The sequence below is a fragment of the Oncorhynchus keta genome, chromosome 1 (genome assembly GCF_023373465.1).
Source record: "Oncorhynchus keta strain PuntledgeMale-10-30-2019 chromosome 1, Oket_V2, whole genome shotgun sequence".
Lineage (NCBI taxonomy): Eukaryota > Metazoa > Chordata > Actinopteri > Salmoniformes > Salmonidae > Oncorhynchus > Oncorhynchus keta.
In genome coordinates this window covers 99,333,009-99,357,560 of record NC_068421.1, presented here as the reverse complement: position 1 = coordinate 99,357,560, position 24,552 = coordinate 99,333,009, and the positions used below count along the sequence as shown (strand labels likewise).

The following is a 24,552-nucleotide window of genomic DNA, read 5'->3' as shown; positions in this document are numbered from 1 at the left end:
TGAGGGACAGCCCAGTTGAACACACGAGGGACAGCTAGTTGAACACATGAGGGACAGCCAGTTGAAAACACGAGGGACAGCCCAGTTGAACACACGAGGGACAGCTAGTTGAACACATGAGGGACAGCCAGTTGAACACACGAGGGACAGCCAGTTGAACACACGAGGGACAGCTAGTCTAACACACGAGGGACAGCTAGTTGAACACATGAGGGACAGCCAGTTGAACACATGAGGGACAGCCAGTTGAACACATGAGGGACAGCCAGTTGAACACACGAGGGACAGCCAGTTGAACACACGAGGGACAGCCAGTTGAACACACGAGGGACAGCTAGTTGAACACATGAGGGACAGCTAGTCTAACACACGAGGGACAGCCAGTTGAACACATGAGGGACAGCCCAGTTGAACACACGAGGGACAGCCAGTTGAACAGCCGAGGACAGCCCAGTTGAACACACGAGGGACAGCCCAGTTGAACACACGAGGGACAGCCAGTTGAACACACGAGGGACAGCCAGTTGAACACACGAGGGACAGCCAGTTGAACACATGAGGGACAGCCAGTTGAACACACGAGGGACAGCCAGTTGAACACACGAGGGACAGCCAGTTGAACACACGAGGGACAGCCAGTTGAACACACGAGGGACAGCCCAGTTGAACACACGAGGGACAGCCCAGTTGAACACACGAGGGACAGCCCAGTTGAACACACGGGGGACAGCCCAGTTGAACAGCCGAGGGACAGCCAGTTGAACACATGAGGGACAGCCAGTTGAACACACGAGGGACAGCCCAGTTGAACACACGAGGGGCAGCCCAGTTGAACACACGAGGGACAGCCAGTTGAACACATGAGGGACAGCCAGTTGAACACACGAGGGACAGCCAGTTGAACACATGAGGGACAGCCCAGTTGAACACACGGGGGACAGCCAGTTGAACACACGAGGGACAGCCCAGTTGAACACACGAGGGACAGCCAGTTGAACACACGAGGGACAGCCCAGTTGAACACACGAGGGACAGCCAGTTGAACACACGAGGGACAGCCAGTTGAACACACGAGGGACAGCCAGTTGAACACACGAGGGACAGCCCAGTTGAACAGCCGAGGGACAGCCCAGTTGAACACACGAGGGACAGCCAGTTGAACACACGAGGGACAGCCCAGTTGAACACACGAGGGACAGCCAGTTGAACACACGAGGGACAGCCCAGTTGAACACACGAGGGACAGCCAGTGGCCCTTTCACACTCACACACACAAACACAGATTGCAGGCTGCTGAGGGTGACCACAATCTGCTCAGTCACCATCTGCTGCTCTCCAGTGATTAATAAGAACATGATATTTGCCTAAACGCTCATAAAAGACCTGTAGACAAACAGCTGTCTAATGGTCCTAAATGACTACAGATGAGACATGATGGAGACATGGTCAAATGTTCATCAATCTTGGACAGAGAGTCACTCTTTAATGCCTGACTGTGGCAGACTGTGTGTATGATCCACTATGTTCCTGTGCTGTGTTGCAGGCTCCCAGCGGTGCCAGGCCTGAGGAAGAACTGGAGCGTCTCACCAAGAAGATGCTGTATGACATGGAAAACCCTCCGGCTGAGGAGTACTTTGGTGAGACAGAACTTTTACCGTACAGTAATTATATCATTACCTACGGTGAACGCCATTATAGGGTCGATCCCACCTAAAATAGTGCTTTTTTGGTCTCTTTGATATGTTCAGTAGATATATTAAATGAAGGATAATTTATTAATATAGACCACATGGAGAACTCAATAAGTCACATTTTTAATATGAATAAAGACTTGCTAAAAGTGCTTAAAGTCAGCATTTTGACATTTTGTCCCTCCGTGCTCCCTGTAGGAAGATGTGAACCCACTAAACATCTGTAAAGACCTAGTTATTTTGTTGCTTTGACAAAGTCAGTTCTGAACATTAAGCATTTATTTCATGTGATTCATTTATTTCATGTGATTAATGATTCATTTATTTCATGTGATTCATTTATTTCATGTGATTAATGATTCATTTATTTCATGTGATTCATTTATTTCATGTGATTCATTTATTTCATGTGATTCATTTATTTCATGTGATTAATGATTCATTTATTTCATGTGATTTGTGATTCATTTATTTCATGTGATTAGTTATTCATTTATTTCATGTGATTAATGATTCATTTATTTCATGTGATTAATGATTCATTTATTTCATGTGATTAATGATTCATTTATTTCATGTGATTAGTGATTCATTTATTTCATGTGATCAATGATTCATTTATTTCATGTGATCAATGATTCATTTATTTCATGTGATTAATGATTCATTTATTTCATGTGATTCATTTATTTCATGTGATTAGTGATTCATTTACGTCTGTCCCTCATTTTAAGGTCAACCCTGTTACATGAACTGACCTCTCGTTTTAATATGGAGAAATGTTCCTTTTTCAATGTTTTTTTCTCCAAAGAAACATTGAACATCTAATAGTCAAATCATAGATTAAAATCAGGTGTTCTGGTTCTACTCTTTATGTAAAAGCAGGTGTTCTGGTTCTACTCTTTATGTAAAATCAGGTGTTCTGGTTCTACTCTTTATGTAACAGCAGGTGTTCTGGTTCTACTCTTTATGTAAAAGCAGGTGTTCTGGTTCTACTCTTTATCTAAAAGCAGGTGTTCTGGTTCTACTCTTTATGTAAAAGCAGGTGTTCTGGTTCTACTCTTTATGTACAAGCAGGTGTTCTAGTTCTACTCTTTATGTAAAAGCAGGTGTTCTGGTTCTACTCTTTATGTAAAAGCAGGTGTTCTGGTTCTACTCTTTATGTAAAAGCAGGTGTTCTAGTTCTACTCTTTATGTAAAAGCAGGTGTTCTAGTTCTACTCTTTATGTAAAAGCAGGTGTTCTAGTTCTACTCTTTATGTAAAAGCAGGTGTTCTGGTTCTACTCTTTATGTAAAAGCAGGTGTTCTGGTTCTACTCTTTATGTAAAAGCAGGTGTTCTGGTTCTACTCTTTATGTAAAAGCAGGTGTTCTGGTTCTACTCTTTATGTAAAAGCAGGTGTTCTGGTTCTACTCTTTATATAAAAGCAGGTGTTCTGGTTTTACTCTTTATGTAAAAGCAGGTGTTCTGGTTCTACACTTTATGTAAAAGCAGGTGTTCTGGTTCTACTCTTTATGTAAAAGCAGGTGTTCTGGTTCTACTTTTTTTTGTAAAAGCAGGTGTTCTGGTTCTACTCTTTATATAAAAGCAGGTGTTCTGGTTTTACTCTTTATGTAAAAGCAGGTGTTCTGGTTCTACTCTTTATATAAAAGCAGGTGTTCTGGTTCTACTCTTTATCTAAAAGCAGGTGAGCTGGTTCTACTCTTTATGTAAAAGAAGGTGTTCTGGTTCTACTCTTTTTGTAAAAGCAGGTGTTCTGGTTCTACACTTTATGTAAAAGCAGGTGTTCTGGTTCTACTCTTTATGTAAAAGCAGGTGTTCTGGTTCTACTTTTTTTTGTAAAAGCAGGTGTTCTGGTTCTACTTTTATCTAAAAGCAGGTGAGCTGGTTCTACTCTTTATGTAAAAGCAGGTGTTCTGGTTCTACTCTTTTTGTAAAAGCAGGTGTTCTGGTTCTACTCTTTATGGAAAAGCAGGTGTTCTGGTTCTACTCTTTATGTAAAAGCAGGTGTTCTGGTTCTAATCTTTATGTAAAAGCAGGTGTTCTGGTTCTACTTTTATGTAAAAGCAGGTGTTCTGGTTCTACTCTTTATGTAAAAGCAGGTGTTCTGGTTCTACTTTTTTGTAAAAGCAGGTGTTCTGGTTCTACTCTTATCTAAAAGCAGGTGAGCTGGTTCTACTCTTTATGTAAAAGCAGGTGTTCTGGTTCTACTCTTTTTGTAAAAGCAGGTGTTCTGGTTCTACTCTTTATGGAAAAGCAGGTGTTCTGGTTCTACTTTTTATGTAAAAGCAGGTGTTCTGGTTCTACTCTTTATGTAAAAGCAGGTGTTCTGGTTCTACTCTTTATGTAAAAGCAGGTGTTCTGGTTCTACTTTTATATAAAAGCAGGTGTTCTGGTTCTACTCTTTATGTAAAAGCAGGTGTTCTGGTTCTACTCTTTATGTAAAAGCAGGTGTTCTGGTTCTACTCTTTATATAAAAGCAGGTGTTCTGGTTCTACTCTTTATCTAAAAGCAGGTGAGCTGGTTCTACTCTTTATGTAAAAGCAGGTGTTCTGGTTCACCCTGTAACGGTCCACCCTGTTACTGTCAACCCTGTAACGGTCCACCCTGTTACGGTCCACCCTGTTACTGTCAACCCTGTTATGGTCCACCCTGTTACGGTCCACCCTGTTACGGTCCACCCTGTTACGGTCCACCCTGTTACGGTCAACCCTGTTACGGTCAACCCTGTTATGGTCAAACTTGTTATGGTCCACCCTGTTACGGTCCACCCTGTTATTGTCAACCCTGTTATGGTCCACCCTGCTATGGTCAACCCTGTTACTGTCAACCCTGTTACTGTCCACCCTGCTACGGTCCACCCTGTTATGGTCCACCCTGTTACGGTCCACCCTGTTACTGTCAACCCTGTTACTGTCAACCCTGTTACTGTCAACCCTGTTATGGTCAACCCTGCTACGGTCCACCCTGCTATGGTCAACCCTGTTACTGTCAACCCTGTAACTGTCCACCCTGCTACGGTCCACCCTGTTACGGTCCGCCCTGTTATGATCAACCCTGTTACGGTCAACCCTGTAATGGTCAACCCTGTTACGGTCAACCCTGTAACGGTCCACCCTGCTATGGTCAACCCTGTTACTGTCAACCCTGTTACTGTCAACCCTGTTATGGTCCACCCTGCTACGGTCCACCCTGTTACGGTCCACCCTGTTATGGTCAACCCTGTTACGGTCAACCCTGTAACGGTCCACCCTGTTATGGTCAACCCTGTTATGGTCAACCCTGTAACGTTCCACCCTGTTAAATAAATAAATACTGTCAACCCTGTTATGGTCAACCCTGCTACGGTCCACCCTGTTACGGTCCACCCTGTTATGGCCAACCCTGTTACGGTCAACCCTGTAACGGTCCACCCTGCAATGGTCAACCCTGTTATGGTCAACCCTGTAACGTTCCACCCTGTTACTGTCAACCCTGTTATGGTCAACCCTGCTATGGTCAACCCTGTTACTGTCAACCCTGTTACTGTCCACCCTGCTACGGTCCACCCTGTTACGGTCCACCCTGTTATGGTCAACCCTGTTACAGTCAACCCTGTAACGGTCCACCCTGCTATGGTCAACCCTGTTACTGTCAACCCTGTTACTGTCCACCCTGCTACGGTCCACCCTGTTACGGTCCACCCTGTTATGGTCAACCCTGTTACGGTCAACCCTGTAATGGTCCACCCTGCTATGGTCAACCCTGTTATGGTCAACCCTGTAATGTTCCACCCTGTTACTGTCAACCCTGTTATGGTCCACCCTGTTACGGTCCACCCTGTTACGGTCCACCCTGTTACTGTCCACCCTGTTACGGTCCACCCTGTTACGGTCCACCCTGTTACGGTCCACCCTGTTACGGTCCACCCTGTTACGGTCCACCCTGTTACGGTCAACCCTGTTACGGTCCACCCTGTTACGGTCCACCCTGTTACTGTCCACCCTGTTACGGTCCACCCTGTTACGGTCCACCCTGTTACGGTCCACCCTGTTACTGTCCACCCTGTTACGGTCCACCCTGTTACGGTCCACCCTGTTACTGTCCACCCTGTTACGGTCCACCCTGTTACGGTCCACCCTGTTACTGTCAACCCTGTTACGGTCCACCCTGTTACTGTCCACCCTGTTATGGTCCACCCTGTTACGGTCCACCCTGTTACTGTCAACCCTGTTACGGTCCACCCTGCTATGGTCAACCCTGTTACTGTCAACCCTGTTACTGTCCACCCTGCTACGGTCCACCCTGTTACGGTCCACCCTGTTACTGTCAACCCTGTTACTGTCAACCCTGTTACTGTCAACCCTGTTACAGTCAACCCTGTTACGGTCCACCCTGTTACTGTCAACCCTGTTACGGTCCACCTTGTTACTGTCCACCCTGTTATGGTCCACCCTGTTACGGTCCACCCTGTTACTGTCAACCCTGTTACGGTCCACCCTGCTATGGTCAACCCTGTTACTGTCAACCCTGTTACTGTCCACCCTGCTACGGTCCACCCTGCTACGGTCCACCCTGTTACGGTCCGCCCTGTTATGATCAACCCTGTTACGGTCAACCCTGTAATGGTCAACCCTGTTACGGTCAACCCTGTAACGGTCCACCCTGCTATGGTCAACCCTGTTACTGTCAACCCTGTTACTGTCAACCCTGTTATGGTCAACCCTGCTACGGTCCACCCTGTTACGGTCCACCCTGTTATGGTCAACCCTGCTACGGTCCACCCTGTTACGGTCCACCCTGTTACGGTCAACCCTGTTACGGTCCACCCTGCTACGGTCCACCCTGTTACGGTCCACCCTGTTATGGTCAACCCTGTTACGGTCAACCCTGTAACGGTCCACCCTGCAATGGTCAACCCTGTTATGGTCAACCCTGTAACGTTCCACCCTGTTACTGTCAACCCTGTTATGGTCAACCCTGCTATGGTCAACCCTGTTACTGTCAACCCTGTTACTGTCCACCCTGCTACGGTCCACCCTGTTACGGTCCACCCTGTTATGGTCAACCCTGTTACAGTCAACCCTGTAACGGTCCACCCTGCTATGGTCAACCCTGTTACTGTCAACCCTGTTACTGTCCACCCTGCTACGGTCCACCCTGTTACGGTCCACCCTGTTATGGTCAACCCTGTTACGGTCAACCCTGTAACGGTCCACCCTGCTATGGTCAACCCTGTTATGGTCAACCCTGTAATGTTCCACCCTGTTACTGTCAACCCTGTTATGGTCAACCCTGTTACGGTCCACCCTGTTACGGTCCACCCTGTTACTGTCAACCCTGTTACGGTCCACCCTGTTACGGTCCACCCTGTTACGGTCCACCCTGTTACGGTCCACCCTGTTACGGTCCACCCTGTTATGGTCATCCCTGTTACGGTCCACCCTGTTACGGTCCACCCTGTTACTGTCCACCCTGTTACGGTCCACCCTGTTACGGTCCACCCTGTTACGGTCCACCCTGTTACTGTCCACCCTGTTACGGTCCACCCTGTTACGGTCCACCCTGTTACTGTCCACCCTGTTACGGTCCACCCTGTTACGGTCCACCCTGTTACGGTCCACCCTGTTACGGTCCACCCTGTTACGGTCCACCCTGTTACTGTCCACCCTGTTACGGTCCACCCTGTTACTGTCCACCCTGTTACGGTCCACCCTGTTACGGTCCATCCTGTAACGTTCCACCCTGTTACGGTCCACCCTGTTACGGTCCACCCTGTTACGGTCCACCCTGTTACGGTCCACCCTGTAACGTTCCACCCTGTTACGGTCCACCCTGTTACGGTCCACCCTGTTACGGTCCACCCTGTTACGGTCCACCCTGTTACTGTCCACCCTGTTACGGTCCACCCTGTTACTGTCCACCCTGCTACGGTCCACCCTGTTACTGTCCACCCTGTTACGGTCCACCCTGTTACGGTCAACCCTGTAACGGTCCACCCTGTTACTGTCCACCCTGTTACTGTCCACCCTGTTACGGTCCACCCTGTTACTGTCCACCCTGTTACGGTCCACCCTGTTACGGTCCACCCTGTTACGGTCCACCCTGTTACTGTCCACCCTGTTACGGTCCACCCTGTTACGGTCCACCCTGTTACGGTCCACCCTGTTACTGTCCACCCTGTTACGGTCCACCCTGTTACTGTCCACCCTGTTACGGTCCACCCTGTTACTGTCCACCCTGTAACGGTCCACCCTGTTACGGTCCACCCTGTTACGGTCCACCCTGTTACGGTCCACCCTGTTACGGTCCACCCTGTTACTGTCCACCCTGTTACTGTCCACCCTGTTACGGTCCACCCTGTTACGGTCCACCCTGTTACGGTCCACCCTGTTACGTTCCACCTGTTACGGTCCACCCTGCTACGGTCCACCCTGTTACTGTCCACCCTGTTACGGTCCACCCTGTAACGGTCCACCCTGTTACGGTCCACCCTGTTACGGTCCACCTATTACGGTCCACCCTGTAACTGTCCACCCTGTTACGGTCCACCCTGTTACGGTCCACCCTGTTACGGTCCACCCTGTTACGGTCCACCCTGTAACGGTCCACCCTGTTATGGTCCACCCTGTTACGGTCCACCCTGTTACGGTCCACCCTGTAACGGTCCACCCTGTTACGGTCCACCCTGTTACGGTCCACCCTGTTACGGTCCACCCTGTTACGGTCCACCCTGTTACGGTCCACCCTGTTACGGTCCACCCTGTTACGGTCCACCCTGTTACGGTCCACCCTGTAACGGTCCACCCTGTTATGGTCCACCCTGTTACGGTCCACCCTGTTACGGTCCACCCTGTTACGGTCCACCCTGTAACGGTCCACCCTGTTATGGTCCACCCTGTTACGGTCCACCCTGTTACGGTCCACCCTGTTACGGTCCACCCTGTTACGGTCCACCCTGTTACGGTCCACCCTGTTACGGTCCACCCTGTAACGGTCCACCTGTTACTGTCCACCCCGTTCACGGTCCACCCTGTAACGGTCCACCCTGTTACGGTCCACCCTGTTACGGTCCACCCTGTTACGGTCCACCCTGTAACGGTCCACCCTGTAAGGGTCCACCCTGTAACGGTCCACCCTGTAACGGTCCACCCTGTTATGGTCCACCCTGTTACGGTCCACCCTGTAACGGTCCACCCTGTTACGGTCCACCCTGTAACGGTCCACCATGCTACGGTCCACCCTGTTACGGTCCACCCTGTTACGGTCCACCCTGTTACTGTCCACCCTGTTATGGTCCACCCTGTTACGGTCCACCCTGTAACGGTCCACCCTGTAACGGTCCACCCTGTTACGGTCCACCCTGTTACGGTCCACCCTGTTACGGTCCACCCTGTTACGGTCCACCCTGTTACGGTCCACCCTGTTACGGTCCACCCTGTTACGGTCCACCCTGTTACGGTCCACCCTGTTACGGTCCACCCTGTAACGTTCCACCCTGTTACTGTCCACCCTGTTACGGTCCACCCTGTTACGGTCCACCCTGTTACTGTCCACCCTGTTACGGTCCACCCTGTTACGGGTCCACCCTGTAACGGTCCACCCTGTTATAGTCCACCCTGTTACTGTCCACCCTGTTATGGTCCACCCTGTAACGGTCCACCTGTTACGTCCACCCTGTAACGGTCCACCATGCTACGGTCCACCCTGTTACGGTCCACCCTGTTATGGTCCACCCTGCTACGGTCCACCCTGTTATGGTCCACCCTGTTACGGTCCACCCTGTTACTGTCCACCCTGTTACGGTCCACCCTGTTACGGTCCACCCTGTTACGGTCCACCCTGTTACGGTCCACCCTGTTACGGTCCACCCTGCTACGGTCCACCCTGTTACTGTCCACCCTGTTACGGTCCACCCTGTAACGGTCCACCCTGTTACGGTCCACCCTGTTACGGTCCACCCTGTTACGGTCCACCCTGTTACGGTCCACCCTGTTACGGTCCACCCTGTAACGGTCCACCCTGTTATGGTCCACCCTGTAACGGTCCACCCTGTAACGGTCCACCCTGTTATGGTCAACCTTGTTACTGTCCACCCTGTAACGGTCCACCCTGTTACTGTCCACCCTGCTACGGTCCACCCTGTTATGGTCCACCCTGTAACGGTCCAACCCTGTAACGGTCCACCCTATAACGGTCCACCCTGTTATGGTCATCCCTGTTACGGTCCACCCTGTAACGGTCCACCCTGTTACGGTCCACCCTGTTACTGTCCACCCTACTACGGTCCACCCTGTTATGGTCCACCCTGTTACTGTCCACCCTGTTACGGTCCACCCTGTTACGGTCCACCCTGTTACGGTCCACCCTGTTACGGTCCACCCTGTTACGGTCCACCCTGTAACGGTCCACCCTGTAACGGTCCACCCTGTTATGGTCCACCCTGTTATGGTCCACCCTGTTACGGTCCACCCTGTTACGGTCCACCCTGTTACGGTCCACCCTGTTACGGTCCACCCTGTTACTGTCCACCCTGTTACGGTCCACCCTGTAACGGTCCACCCTGTTACGGTCCACCCTGTTACGGTCCACCCTGTTACGGTCCACCCTGTTACGGTCCACCCTGTTACGGTCCACCCTGTTACGGTCCACCCTGTTACGGTCCACCCTGTTACGGTCCACCCTGTTACGGTCCACCCTGTTATGGTCCACCCTGTAACGGTCCACCCTGTTACGGTCCACCCTGTTACGGTCCACCCTGTAACGGTCCACCCTGTTACGGTCCACCCTGTAACGGTCCACCCTGTTATGGTCCACCCTGTAACGGTCCACCCTGTTATGGTCCACCCTGTAACGGTCCACCCTGTTACGGTCCACCCTGTAACGGTCCACCCTGTTAAGGTCCACCCTGTTATGGTCCACCCTGTAACGGTCCACCCTGCTACGGTCCACCCTGTTACGGTCCACCCTGTTATGGTCAACCCTGTAACGGTCCACCCTGTAACGGTCCACCCTGTTACGGTCCACCCTGTTACGGTCCACCCTGTTATGGTCCACCCTGTTATGGTCATCCCTGTTACGGTCCACCCTGTTACTGTCCACCCTGTTACGGTCCACCCTGTTACGGTCCAACCTGTTATGGTCATCCCTGTTACGGTCCACCCTGTTACGGTCCACCCTGTTACGGTCCACCCTGTAACGGTCCACCCTGTTACGGTCCACCCTGTTACTGTCCACCCTACTACGGTCCACCCTGTTATGGTCCACCCTGTTACTGTCCACCCTGTTACGGTCCACCCTGTAACGGTCCACCCTGTAACGGTCCACCCTGTTACGGTCCACCCTGTTATGGTCCACCCTGTTATGGTCCACGCTGTTATGGTCCACCCTGTAACGGTCCACCCTGTTACGGTCCACCCTGTTATGGTCCACCCTGTTATGGTCCACCCTGTTACGGTCCACCCTGTAACGGTCCACCCTGTTACGGTCCACCCTGTTATGGTCAACCCTGTAACGGTCCACCCTGTAACGGTCCACCCTGCTACGGTCCACCCTGTTACTGTCCACCCTGTAATGGTCCACCCTGTAATGGTCCACCCTGTAATGGTCCACCCTGTTATGGTCCACCCTGTTATGGTCCACCCTGTTACTGTCCACCCTGTTACGGTCCACCCTGTAACGGTCCACCCTGTAATGGTCCACCCTGTTACGGTCCACCCTGTTACGGTCCACCCTGTTACGGTCCACCCTGTTACGGTCCACCCTGTTACGGTCCACCCTGTAACGGTCCACCCTGTTACGGTCCACCCTGTAACGGTCCACCCTGTAACGGTCCACCCTGTTACGGTCCACCCTGTAACGGTCCACCCTGTTATGGTCCACCCTGTTATGGTCCACCCTGTTATGGTCCACCCTGTAACGGTCCACCCTGTTATGGTCCACCCTGTTATGGTCCACCCTGTAACGGTCCACCCTGCTACGGTCCACCCTGTAACGGTCCACCCTGCTACGGTCCACCCTGTTATGGTCCACCCTGTAACGGTCCACCCTGTTATGGTCCACCCTGTAATGGTCCCCCTGTTATGGTCCACCCTGTAACGGTCCACCCTGCTACGGTCCACCCTGTAACGGTCCACCCTGTAACGGTCCACCCTGCTACGGTCCACCCTGTTATGGTCCACCCTGTAACGGTCCACCCTGTTATGGTCCACCCTGTAACGGTCCACCCTGTTACGGTCCACCCTGTAACGGTCCACCCTGTTATGGTCAACGCTGTTACGGTCCACCCTGTAACGGTCCACCCTGTTATGGTCCACCCTGTTATGGTCCACCCTGTAACGGGTCCACCCTGCTACGGTCCACCCTGTTATGGTCCACCCTGTTATGGTCCACCCTGTTATGGTCCACCCTGTTATGGTCCACGCTGTTACGGTCCACCCTGTAACGGTCCACCCTGTTATGGTCCACCCTGTTATGGTCCACCCTGTAACGGTCCACCCTGCTACGGTCCACCCTGTTATGGTCCACCCTGTTATGGTCCACCCTGTTACGGTCCACCCTGTAATGGTCCACCCTGTTATGGTCCACCCTGTTATGGTCCACCCTGTTACTGTCCACCCTGTTACGGTCCACCCTGTAACGGTCCACCCTGTAACGGTCCACCCTGTTACGGTCCACCCTGTAACGGTCCACCCTGTTATGGTCCACCCTGTTATGGTCCACCCTGTTATGGTCCACCCTGTAACGGTCCACCTGTTATGGTCCACCCTGTAACGGTCCACCCTGTAACGGTCCACCCTGTTACGGTCCACCCTGTAACGGTCCACCCTGTTATGGTCCACCCTGTTATGGTCCACCCTGTTATGGTCCACCCTGTAACGGTCCACCCTGTTATGGTCCACCCTGTTATGGTCCACCCTGTAACGGTCCACCCTGCTACGGTCCACCCTGTAACGGTCCACCCTGCTACGGTCCACCCTGTTATGGTCCACCCTGTTATGGTCCACCCTGTAATGGTCCACCCTATTATGGTCCACCCTGTAACGGTCCACCCTGTTATGGTCCACCCTGTAACGGTCCACCCTGCTACGGTCCACCCTGTAACGGTCCACCCTGTAACGGTCCACCCTGCTACGGTCCACCCTGTTATGGTCCACCCTGTAACGGTCCACCCTGTTATGGTCCACCCTGTAACGGTCCACCCTGTTACGGTCCACCCTGTAACGGTCCACCCTGTTATGGTCCACCCTGTAACGGTCCACCCTGCTACGGTCCACCCTGTTATGGTCCACCCTGTAACGGTCCACCCTGTAACGGTCCACCCTGTTATGGTCCACCCTGTAACGGTCCACCCTGTTACGGTCCACCCTGTTATGGTCCCCCTGTTATGGTCCACCCTGTAACGGTCCACCCTGTTACGGTCCACCCTGTAACGGTCCACCCTGTTATGGTCCACCCTGTTACTGTCCACCCTGTTACTGTCCACCCTGTAACGGTCCACCCTGTTATGGTCCACCCTGTAACGGTCCACCCTGTTATGGTCCACCCTGTTATGGTCCACCCTGTTATGGTCCACCCTGTAACGGTCCACCCTGTTATGGTCCACCCTGTAACGGTCCACCCTGTTACGGTCCACCCTGTTATGGTCCACCCTGTAACGGTCCACCCTGTAACGGTCCACCCTGTTACGGTCCACCCTGTTACGGTCCACCCTGTAACGGTCCACCCTGTTACGGTCCACCCTGTAACGGTCCACCCTGTTATGGTCCACCCTGTAACGGTCCACCCTGTAACGGTCCACCCTGTTACGGTCCACCCTGTAACGGTCCACCCTGTAACGGTCCACCCTGTAACGGTCCACCCTGTTATGGTCCACCCTGTTACGGTCCACCCTGTTACGGTCCACCCTGTTACGGTCCACCCTGTAACGGTCCACCCTGTTATGGTCCACCCTGTAACGGTCCACCCTGTTATGGTCCACCCTGTAACGGTCCACCCTGTAACGGTCCACCCTGTTATGGTCCACCCTGTAACGGTCCACCCTGTAACGGTCCACCCTGTTATGGTCCACCGGTCTGTTATGGTCCACCCTGTTACGGTCCACCCTGTAACGGTCCACCCTGTAACGGTCCACCCTGTAACGGTCCACCCTGTTACGGTCCACCCTGTTACGGTCCACCCTGTTATGGTCCACCCTGTTATGGTCCACCCTGTTACGGTCCACCCTGTAACGGTCCACCCTGTAACGGTCCACCCTGTTACGGTCCACCCTGTTACGGTCCACCCTGTTATGGTCCACCCTGTTATGGTCCACCCTGTTACGGTCCACCCTGTAACGGTCCACCCTGTTACGGTCCACCCTGTAACGGTCCACCCTGTTATGGTCCACCCTGTTATGGTCCACCCTGTAACGGTCCACCCTGTTATGGTCCACCCTGTAACGGTCCACCCTGTAACGGTCCACCCTGTTATGGTCCACCCTGTAACGGTCCACCCTGTTATGGTCCACCCTGTTATGGTCCACCCTGTTACGGTCCACCCTGTAACGGTCCACCCTGCTACGGTCCACCCTGTAACGGTCCACCCTGTTATGGTCCACCCTGCTACGGTCCACCCTGTAACGGTCCACCCTGTTATGGTCCACCCTGTTACGGTCCACCCTGTAAAGGTCCACCCTGCTACGGTCCACCCTGTTACGGTCCACCCTGTAACGGTCCACCCTGCTACGGTCCACCCTGTAACGGTCCACCCTGCTACAGTCCACCCTGTAACGGTCCACCCTGTTACGGTCCACCCTGTAACGGTCCACCCTGTTACGGTCCACCCTGTAACGGTCCACCCTGTAACGGTCCACCCTGTAACGGTCCACCCTGTTACGGTCCACCCTGTTACTGTCCACCCTGTTACTGTCCACCCTGTTACGGTCCACCCTGTAACGGTCCACCCTGTAACGGTCCACCCTGTTACGGTCCACCCTGTTATGGTCCACCCTGTTATGGTCCACCCTGTAACGGTCCACCCTGTTATGGTCCACCCTGTTACGGTCCACCCTGTAACGGTCCACCCTGTAACGGTCCACCCTGTAACGGTCCACCCTGTTACGGTCCACCCTGTTACGGTCCACCCTGTTATGGTCCACCCTGTTATGGTCCACCCTGTAACGGTCCACCCTGTTATGGTCCACCCTGTTACGGTCCACCCTGTAACGGTCCACCCTGTTACGGTCCACCCTGTAACGGTCCACCCTGTTATGGTCCACCCTGTAACGGTCCACCCTGTTACGGTCCACCCTGTTATGGTCCCCCTGTTATGGTCCACCCTGTAACGGTCCACCCTGTTACGGTCCACCCTGTAACGGTCCACCCTGTTATGGTCCACCCTGTAACGGTCCACCCTGTTATGGTCCACCCTGCTACGGTCCACCCTGTTATGGTCCACCCTGTAACGGTCCACCCTGTTATGGTCCACCCTGTAACGGTCCACCCTGTTATGGTCCACCCTGCTACGGTCCACCCTGTTATGGTCCACCCTGTTATGGTCCACCCTGTAACGGTCCACCCTGTTATGGTCCACCCTGTAACGGTCCACCCTGTAACGGTCCACCCTGTAACGGTCCACCCTGTAACGGTCCACCCTGTTATGGTCCACCCTGTTACGGTCCACCCTGTTACGGTCCACCCTGTAACGGTCCACCCTGTTACGGTCCACCCTGTTACGGTCCACCCTGTAACGGTCCACCCTGTAACGGTCCACCCTGTTACGGTCCACCCTGTTACGGTCCACCCTGTTACGGTCCACCCTGTAACGGTCCACCCTGTTATGGTCCACCCTGTTACGGTCCACCCTGTAACGGTCCACCCTGTAACGGTCCACCCTGTAACGGTCCACCCTGTTATGGTCCACCCTGTTACGGTCCACCCTGTAACGGTCCACCCTGTTACGGTCCACCCTGTAACGGTCCACCCTGTTACGGTCCACCCTGTTACGGTCCACCCTGTTACGGTCCACCCTGTAACGGTCCACCCTGTTATGGTCCACCCTGTAACGGTCCACCCTGTTACTGTCAACCCTGTAACGGTCCACCCTGTTACGGTCCACCCTGTTACGGTCCACCCTGTTACGGTCCACCCTGTTACTGTCCACCCTGTTACGGTCCACCCTGTAACGGTCCACCCTGTTATGGTCCACCCTGTAACGGTCCACCCTGTTATGGTCCACCCTGTAACGGTCCACCCTGTTACGGTCCACCCTGTAACGGTCCACCCTGTTACGGTCCACCCTGTTACGGTCCACCCTGCTACGGTCCACCCTGTTACGGTCCACCCTGTTACTGTCCACCCTGTAACGGTCCACCCTGTTACGGTCCACCCTGTAACGGTCCACCCTGTTACGGTCCACCCTGTTACGGTCCACCCTGTTACGGTCCACCCTGTTACGGTCCACCCTGTTATGGTCCACCCTGTTACGGTCCACCCTGTTACGGTCCACCCTGTTACTGTCCACCCTGTAACGGTCCACCCTGTTACGGTCCACCCTGTAACGGTCCACCCTGTTACGGTCCACCCTGTTACGGTCCACCCTGCTACGGTCCACCCTGTTACTGTCCACCCTGTAACGGTCCACCCTGTAACGGTCCACCCTGTTACGGTCCACCCTGTAACGGTCCACCCTGTTACGGTCCACCCTGTTACGGTCCACCCTGTAACGGTCCACCCTGTTACGGTCCACCCTGTAACGGTCCACCCTGTTACGGTCCACCCTGTAACGGTCCACCCTGTTACGGTCCACCCTGTAACGGTCCACCCTGTTACGGTCCACCCTGTTACGGTCCACCCTGTTACGGTCCACCCTGTTACGGTCCACCCTGTTACTGTCCACCCTGTAACGGTCCACCCTGTTACGGTCCACCCTGTAACGGTCCACCCTGTTACGGTCCACCCTGTTACGGTCCACCCTGTAACGGTCCACCCTGTTACGGTCCACCCTGTAACGGTCCACCCTGTTATGGTCCACCCTGTTATGGTCCACCCTGTTACGGTCCACCCTGTAACGGTCCACCCTGTTATGGTCCACCCTGTTATGGTCCACCCTGTTATGGTCCACCCTGTTACGGTCCACCCTGTTATGGTCCACCCTGTTATGGTCCACCCTGTAACGGTCCACCCTGTTATGGTCCACCCTGTTACGGTCCACCCTGTAACGGTCCACCCTGTAACGGTCCACCCTGTTACGGTCCACCCTGTAACGGTCCACCCTGTTACGGTCCACCCTGTTACGGTCCCCCTGTTATGGTCCACCCTGTTACGGTCCACCCTGTAACGGTCCACCCTGTTACGGTCCACCCTGTAACGGTCCACCCTGTTATGGTCCACCCTGTAATGGTCCACCCTGTAACGGTCCACCCTGTTACGGTCCACCCTGTAACGGTCCACCCTGTTACGGTCCACCCTGTAACGGTCCACCCTGTTACGGTCCACCCTGTAACGGTCCACCCTGTTATGGTCCACCCTGTAACGGTCCACCCTGTTATGGTCCACCCTGTTACGGTCCACCCTGTAACGGTCCACCCTGTTATGGTCCACCCTGTAACGGTCCACCCTGTTATGGTCCACCCTGTTACGGTCCACCCTGTTATGGTCCACCCTGTAACGGTCCACCCTGTTACGGTCCACCCTGTAACGGTCCACCCTGTTATGGTCCACCCTGTAACGGTCCACCCTGTTACGGTCCACCCTGTAACGGTCCACCCTGTTACGGTCCACCCTGTAACGGTCCACCCTGTTACGGTCCACCCTGTTACGTTCCACCCTGTTATGGTCCACCCTGTAACGGTCCACCCTGTAACGGTCCACCCTGTTACGGTCAACCCTGTAACGGTCCACCCTGTAACGGTCCACCCTGTTACGGTCCACCCTGTAACGGTCCACCCTGTTACGGTCCACCCTGTAACGGTCCACCCTGTTATGGTCCACCCTGTAACGGTCCACCCTGTTATGGTCCACCCTGTAACGGTCCACCCTGTTATGGTCCACCCTGTAACGGTCCACCCTGTTATGGTCCACCCTGTTACGGTCCACCCTGTTACGGTCCACCCTGTTACGGTCCACCCTGTAACGGTCCACCCTGTTACGGTCCACCCTGTTACGGTCCACCCTGTTACGGTCCACCCTGTTACGGTCCACCCTGTTATGGTCCACCCTGTTATGGTCCACCCTGTTACGGTCCACCCTGTTATGGTCCACCCTGTTATGGTCCACCCTGTAACGGTCCACCCTGTAACGGTCCACCCTGTTACGGTCCACCCTGTTATGGTCCACCCTGTAACGGTCCACCCTGTTATGGTCCACCCTGTAACGGTCCACCCTGCTACGGTCCACCCTGTTATGGTCCACCCTGTTATGGTCCACCCTGTAACGGTCCACCCTGTTATGGTCCACCCTGTAACGGTCCACCCTGTAACGGTCCACCCTGTTATGGTTCACCCTGCTACGGTCCACCCTGTTACGGTCCACCCTGTAACGGTCCACCCTGTTACTGTCCACCCTGTTATGGTCCACCCTGTAACGGTCCACCCTGTTACGGTCCACCCTGTAACGGTCCACCCTGTTATGGTCCACCCTGTAACGGTCCACCCTGTAACGGTCCACCCTGTTATGGTCCACCCTGTAACGGTCCACCCTGTTATGGTCCACCCTGTAACGGTCCACCCTGTTATGGTCCACCCTGTAACGGTCCACCCTGTAACGGTCCACCCTGTTATGGTCCACCCTGTTATGGTCCACCCTGTAACGGTCCACCCTGTTATGGTCCACCCTGTAACGGTCCACCCTGTTATGGTCCACCCTGTAACGGTCCACCCTGTTATGGTCCACCCTGTTACGGTCCACCCTGTAACGGTCCACCCTGTTATGGTCCACCCTGTAACGGTCCACCCTGTTATGGTCCACCCTGTAACGGTCCACCCTGTTACTGTCCACCCTGTAACGGTCCACCCTGTTATGGTCCACCCTGTTACTGTCCACCCTGTTATGGTCCACCCTGTAACGGTCCACCCTGTAACGGTCCACCCTGTTATGGTCCACCCTGTTATGGTCCACCCTGTTACGGTCCACCCTGTAACGGTCCACCCTGTTATGGTCCACCCTGTTATGGTCCACCCTGTTATGGTCCACCCTGTTACGGTGTAACACCCTGTTATGGTCCACCCTGTAACGGTCCACCCTGTTATGGTCCACCCTGTTACGGTCCACCCTGTTATGGTCCACCCTGTTACGGTCCACCCTGTTACGGTCAACCCTGTAACGGTCCACCCTGTAACGGTCCACCCTGTTATGGTCCACCCTGTAACGGTCCACCCTGTTACGGTCCACCCTGTTACGGTCCACCCTGTTACGGTCCACCCTGTTACGGTCCACCCTGTTACGGTCCACCCTGTTATGGTCCACCCTGTAACGGTCCACCCTGTTACGGTCCACCCTGTTACGGTCCACCCTGTTACGGTCCACCCTGTAACGGTCCACCCTGTTACGGTCCACCCTGTAACGGTCCACCCTGTTACGGTCCACCCTGTTACGGTCCACCCTGTAACGGTCCACCCTGTTACGGTCCACCCTGTTACGGTCCACCCTGTTACGGTCCACCCTGTAACGGTCCACCCTGCTACGGTCCACCCTGTTACTTTATTTGCCACTTAATAGGTGCTTACTATCGACATTTTTTTATTCAACATCTTGAGATGGGAAAACTAGTTTTTATGAAGTTGAACATGTCCTCTGTTTGACAGAATGTAAAAATGACGTGAAAATAGTATAACTATTTCTGTCCCTCACTATTTGTCTCTCTTATTATTTCTCTCTCTCATTTTCTCCCTCACTATTTCTCTCTCTCACTATTTCTCTCACTTTCTCTCCCTCACTATTTCTTTCTCTCACTTTCTCTCCCTAACTATTTTTCCTTCCTCACTATTTCTCTCTCTCACTATTTCTCTCACTTTCCCTCCCTCACTATTTATCTCTCTCACTTTCTCTCTTTCACTTTCTCTCCCTCACTTTCTCTCTCTCTCACTTTCTCTCTCTCACTTTCTCTCCCTCACTATTTCTGTCTCTCACTTTCTCTCCCTCACTATCACTTTGCATTGTGGGTAGGGTGGGATGTCTTCTTGACAGAAACCAGTTGTAGTGATCTGGTCATTCTGCAGAAGTCATGAGAACTATATGTTGTGTGAGTACTTCCTCTCTCCCTCCCTCCCTCCCTCCTAATGTTAAGGTCATTGTGATGTTCTGTGGTATAGAATGAAACTGCTCAGTTGCAGTTTTAGTGGTAATTTCTTATGCTAGTCACGTCCTGTATTTGGGCCCATAGGGGGAAAGAAGCACTAACGTCAAGGTACAGTATTTTATTTAAAGGTATTTGAATCGAAAGAGCTCATCAATGATCTTTCATCATGTGCTTTGTGCTAGTAGACCTTGTTCTCCTGATCTCAGAGGGGAATGGTGTCCCTCTCCACACTGCCTCCACCAGCGCGAGGTCCTGTTCTCTCCCATTCCACCTCTCCCCCTGTTCTCTCCCATTCCACCTCTCCCCCTGTTCTCTCCCATTCCACCTCTCCCCCTGGTTCTCTCCCATTCCACCTCTCCCCCTGTTCTCTCCCATTCCACCTCTCCCCCTGTTCTCTCCCATTCTACCTCTCCCCCTGTTCTCTCCCATTCCACCTCTCCCCCTGTTCTCTCCCATTCTACCTCTCCCCCTGTTCTCTCCCATTCTACCTCTCCCCCTGTTCTCTCCCATTCCACCTCTCCCCCTGTTCTCTCCCATTCTACCTCTCCCCCTGTTCTCTCCCATTCCACCTCTCCCCCTGTTCTCTCCCATTCCACCTCTCCCCCTGTTCTCTCCCATTCTACCTCTCCCCCTGTTCTCTCCCATTCCACCTCTCCCCTGTTCTCTCCCATTCCACCTCTCCCCTGTTCTCTCCCATTCTACCTCCCCCTGTTCTCTCCCCATTCTACCTCTCCCCCTGTTCTCTCCCATTCCACCTCTCCCCCTGTTCTCTCCCATTCTACCTCTCCCCCTGTTCTCTCCCATTCCACCTCTCCCCCTGGTTCTCTCCCATTCCACCTCTCCCCCTGTTCTCTCCCATTCCACCTCTCCCCCTGTTCTCTCCCATTCCACCTCTCCCCCTGTTCTCTCCCATTCTACCTCTCCCCCTGTTCTCTCCCATTCCACCTCTCCCCCTGTTCTCTCCCATTCCACCTCTCCCCCTGTTCTCTCCCATTCTACCTCTCCCCCTGTTCTCTCCCATTCTACCTCTCCCCCTGTTCTCTCCCATTCCACCTCTCCCCCTGTTCTCTCCCATTCTACCTCTCCCCCTGTTCTCTCCCATTCCACCTCTCCCCCTGTTCTCTCCCATTCTACCTCTCCCCTGTTCTCTCCCATTCTACCTCTCCCCTGTTCTCCCTCATTCTACCTCTCCCCTGTTCTCTCCCATTCCACCTCTCCCACTGTTCTCTCCCATTCTACCTCTCCCCTGTTCTCTCCCATTCCACCTCTCCCCCTGTTCTCTCCCATTCCACCTCTCCCCCTGTTCTCTCCCATTCCACCTCTCCCCCTGTTCTCCCTCATTCCACCTCTCCCCTGTTCTCTCCCATTCTACCTCTCCCCCTGTTCTCTCCCATTCTACCTCTCCCCTGTTCTCTCCCATTCTACCTCTCCCCTGTTCTCTCCCATTCCACCTCTCCCACTGTTCTCTCCCATTCCACCTCTCCCCCTGTTCTCCCTCATTCTACCTCTCCCCTGTTCTCTCCCATTCCACCTCTCCCACTGTTCTCTCCCATTCTACCTCTCCCCTGTTCTCTCCCATTCCACCTCTCCCCTGTTCTCTCCCATTCCACCTCTCCCCTGTTCTCTCCCATTCCACCTCTCCCCTGTTCTCCCTCATTCCACCTCTCCCCTGTTCTCTCCCATTCTACCTCTCCCCTGTTCTCTCCCATTCTACCTCTCCCCTGTTCTCTCCCATTCTACCTCTCCCCTGTTCTCTCCCATTCTACCTCTCCCCCTGTTCTCTCCCATTCTACCTCTCCCCCTGTTCTCTCCCATTCTACCTCTCCCCTGTTCTCTCCCATTCCACCTCTCCCACTGTTCTCTCCCATTCCACCTCTCCCCTGTTCTCTCCCATTCCACCTCTCCCCCTGTCCTCTCCCATTCCACCTCTGTGTCCCTCCGACCCTCCTTTCCTCTCCTCTTCTTCCCTGTTTTTCTCCTCTCTCTAGCCTTTAATCCCTTAACAGCCACCTTTGCCCCCTCCGGCCCTCTCCTCTTCCCCTCTGCCCCCTCCGGCCCTCTCCTCTTCCCCTCTTCCCCCTCCGGCCCTCTCCTCTTCCCCTTCGGCCCTCTCCTCTCCCCCTCTGCCCCCTCCGGGCCCTCTCCTCTTCCCCTCTGTCCCCACCAGCTCTCTCCTGTTCCTACTCTGCCCCTGGCCTCAGTCTCTATGGTCATGCTGAATAGGTCTCTAATTAGCCAGTCAGTCTCTATGGTCATGCTGAATAGGTCTCTAATTAGCCAGTCAGTCTCTATGGTCATGCTGAATAGGTCTCTAATTAGCCAGTCAGTCTCTATGATCATGCTGAATAGGTCTCTAATTAGCCAGTCAGTCTCTATGGTCATGCTGAATAGGTCTCTAATTAGCCAGTCAGTCTCTATGATCATGCTGAATAGGTCTCTAATTAGCCAGTCAGTCTCTATGGTCATGCTGAATAGGTCTCTAATTAGCCAGTCAGTCTCTATGATCATGCTGAATAGGTCTCTAATTAGCCAGTCAGTCTCTATGATCATGCTGAATAGGTCTCTAATTAGCCAGTCACTCTCTATGATCATGCTGAATAGGTCTCTAATTTGCCAGTCAGTCTCTATGGTCATGCTGAATAGGTCTCTAATCTAACTGCTCACTGTGTTTACATTCACCAGGTGATTTAAAGCTTTTAAAATCAGCCCATAAGTAATCACCTTATTATAATACTGTGACGTGCGAAGGTTTTTTTTATTGTCCTGTATGTATATAACCGATATTAAGGGGATGTTAGCTTCACGTTGGCCTTGTATCACACAGGATACAGATCTTCATTGGTGAGACATCAGACACAGATCAGGTCGGAAGAGTCCCCTGGCTCAGTTAGGCAGGATGGCCCAGTCACTTTTAATGCCTTTCTATACAGAGTTGGCCTCCTTTCTGACAAGGGAGTGTGTGTGCTTGTGTGTGTGCTTGTGTGTGTGTGTGTGTGTGTGTGTGTGTGTGTGTGTGTGTGTGTGTGTGTGTGTGTGTGTGTGTGTGTGTGTGTGTGTGTGTGTGTGTGTGTGTGTGTGTGTGTGTGTGTGTGTGTGTGTGCGTGTGCGTGTGCGTGTGTGTGTGTGCGTGCGCGTGCGCGTGCGTGTGCGTGTGTGTGTGTGTGTGTGTGTGTGTGTGTGTGTGTGCGTGTGCGTGAAGCCTTGCTTCCATACCGTGCGTGCATACACACTTGCATCTGTTAGCAAACTAAGGCCAGGGGCAGACTGGGACAAAAATTCAACCCTGGCATTTCATCACAACACAACTGATTGGCTCAAACACATTAAGAAGAAAATACATTTGACACATTCACTTTTAACAAGGCACACCTGTTAATTGAAATGCATTCCAGGTGACGACCTCATGAAGCTGGTTGAGAGAATGCCAAGAGTGTACAAAGCTGTCATCAAGGCAAAAGGTTGGCTACTTTAAAGAATCTCAAATATAAAATATATTTCGATTTGTTTAACACTTTGTTGGTTACTACATGATTCCATGTGTGTTATTTCATAGTGTTGATGTCTTCACTATTATTCTACAATGTAGAAAACAGTTCAAGTAAAGAAAAACCCTTGAATGAGAAGGTGTTTGTCCAAACTTTTGACTGGTACTGTAGATGTGTATGTGTATATATATACACTACCGTTCAAAAGTTTGGGATCACTTGGAAATGTCCTTGTTTTTGAAAGAAAAGCAAAACAATGTCCCATTAAAATAACATGACATTGATCAGAAATAGTGAAGACATTGTTAATGTTGTAAATGACTATTGTAGCTGGAAACGGCTGATTTTTAAATGGAATATCTACATAGGCGTACAGAGGCCCATTATCAGCAACCATCACTCCTGTCTTCCAGTGGCATGTTGTGTTAGCTAATCCAAGTTTATCATTTTAAAAAGGCTAATTGATCATTAGAAAACCCGTTTGCAATTATGTTAGCACAGCTGAAAAATGTTGTGATGAAGAATAATAAAACTGGCCTTCTTTAGACTAGCATTTGTGGATTCGGTTACAGGCTCAAAATAGCCAGAAACAAAAACCTTTCTTCTGAAACTCATAAGTCTATTCTTGTTCTGAGAAATGAAGGCTATTCCATACAAGAAATTGCCCAGAAACTGAAGATCTCGTACAATGCTGTGCACCACTCCCTTCAAAGAACAGCGCAAACTGGCTCTAACCAGAATAGAAAGAGGAGTGGGAGGCCCCGGTGCACAACTGAGCAAGAGGACAAGTGCATTAGAGTGTCTGGTTTGAGAAACAGACGCCTCACAAGTCCTCAACTGGCAGCTTCATTAAATAGTACCAGCAAAACAACAGTCTCAACGTCAACAGTGAAGAGGCGACTCCGGGATGCTGGCTTCTAGGCAGAGTTCCTCTGTCCAGTCTCAACGTCAACAGTGAAGAGCCGACTCCGGGATCCTGGCCTTCTAGGCAGAGTTCCTCTGTCCAGTCTCAACGTCAACAGTGAAGCGAAGACTCTGGGATCCTGGCCTTCTAGGCAGAGTTGCAAAGAAAAAGCCACATCTCAGACTGGCCAATAAAAATAAAAGATTAAGATGGGCAAA

General features: G+C 52.6%; 1 pseudogene; it reads left to right on the top strand.

The window, feature by feature from the left end:
- Positions 1-24,552, top strand: part of LOC127931867 (lipoma-preferred partner homolog) — a 364,058-nt pseudogene that overhangs the window by 167,326 nt on the left and 172,180 nt on the right.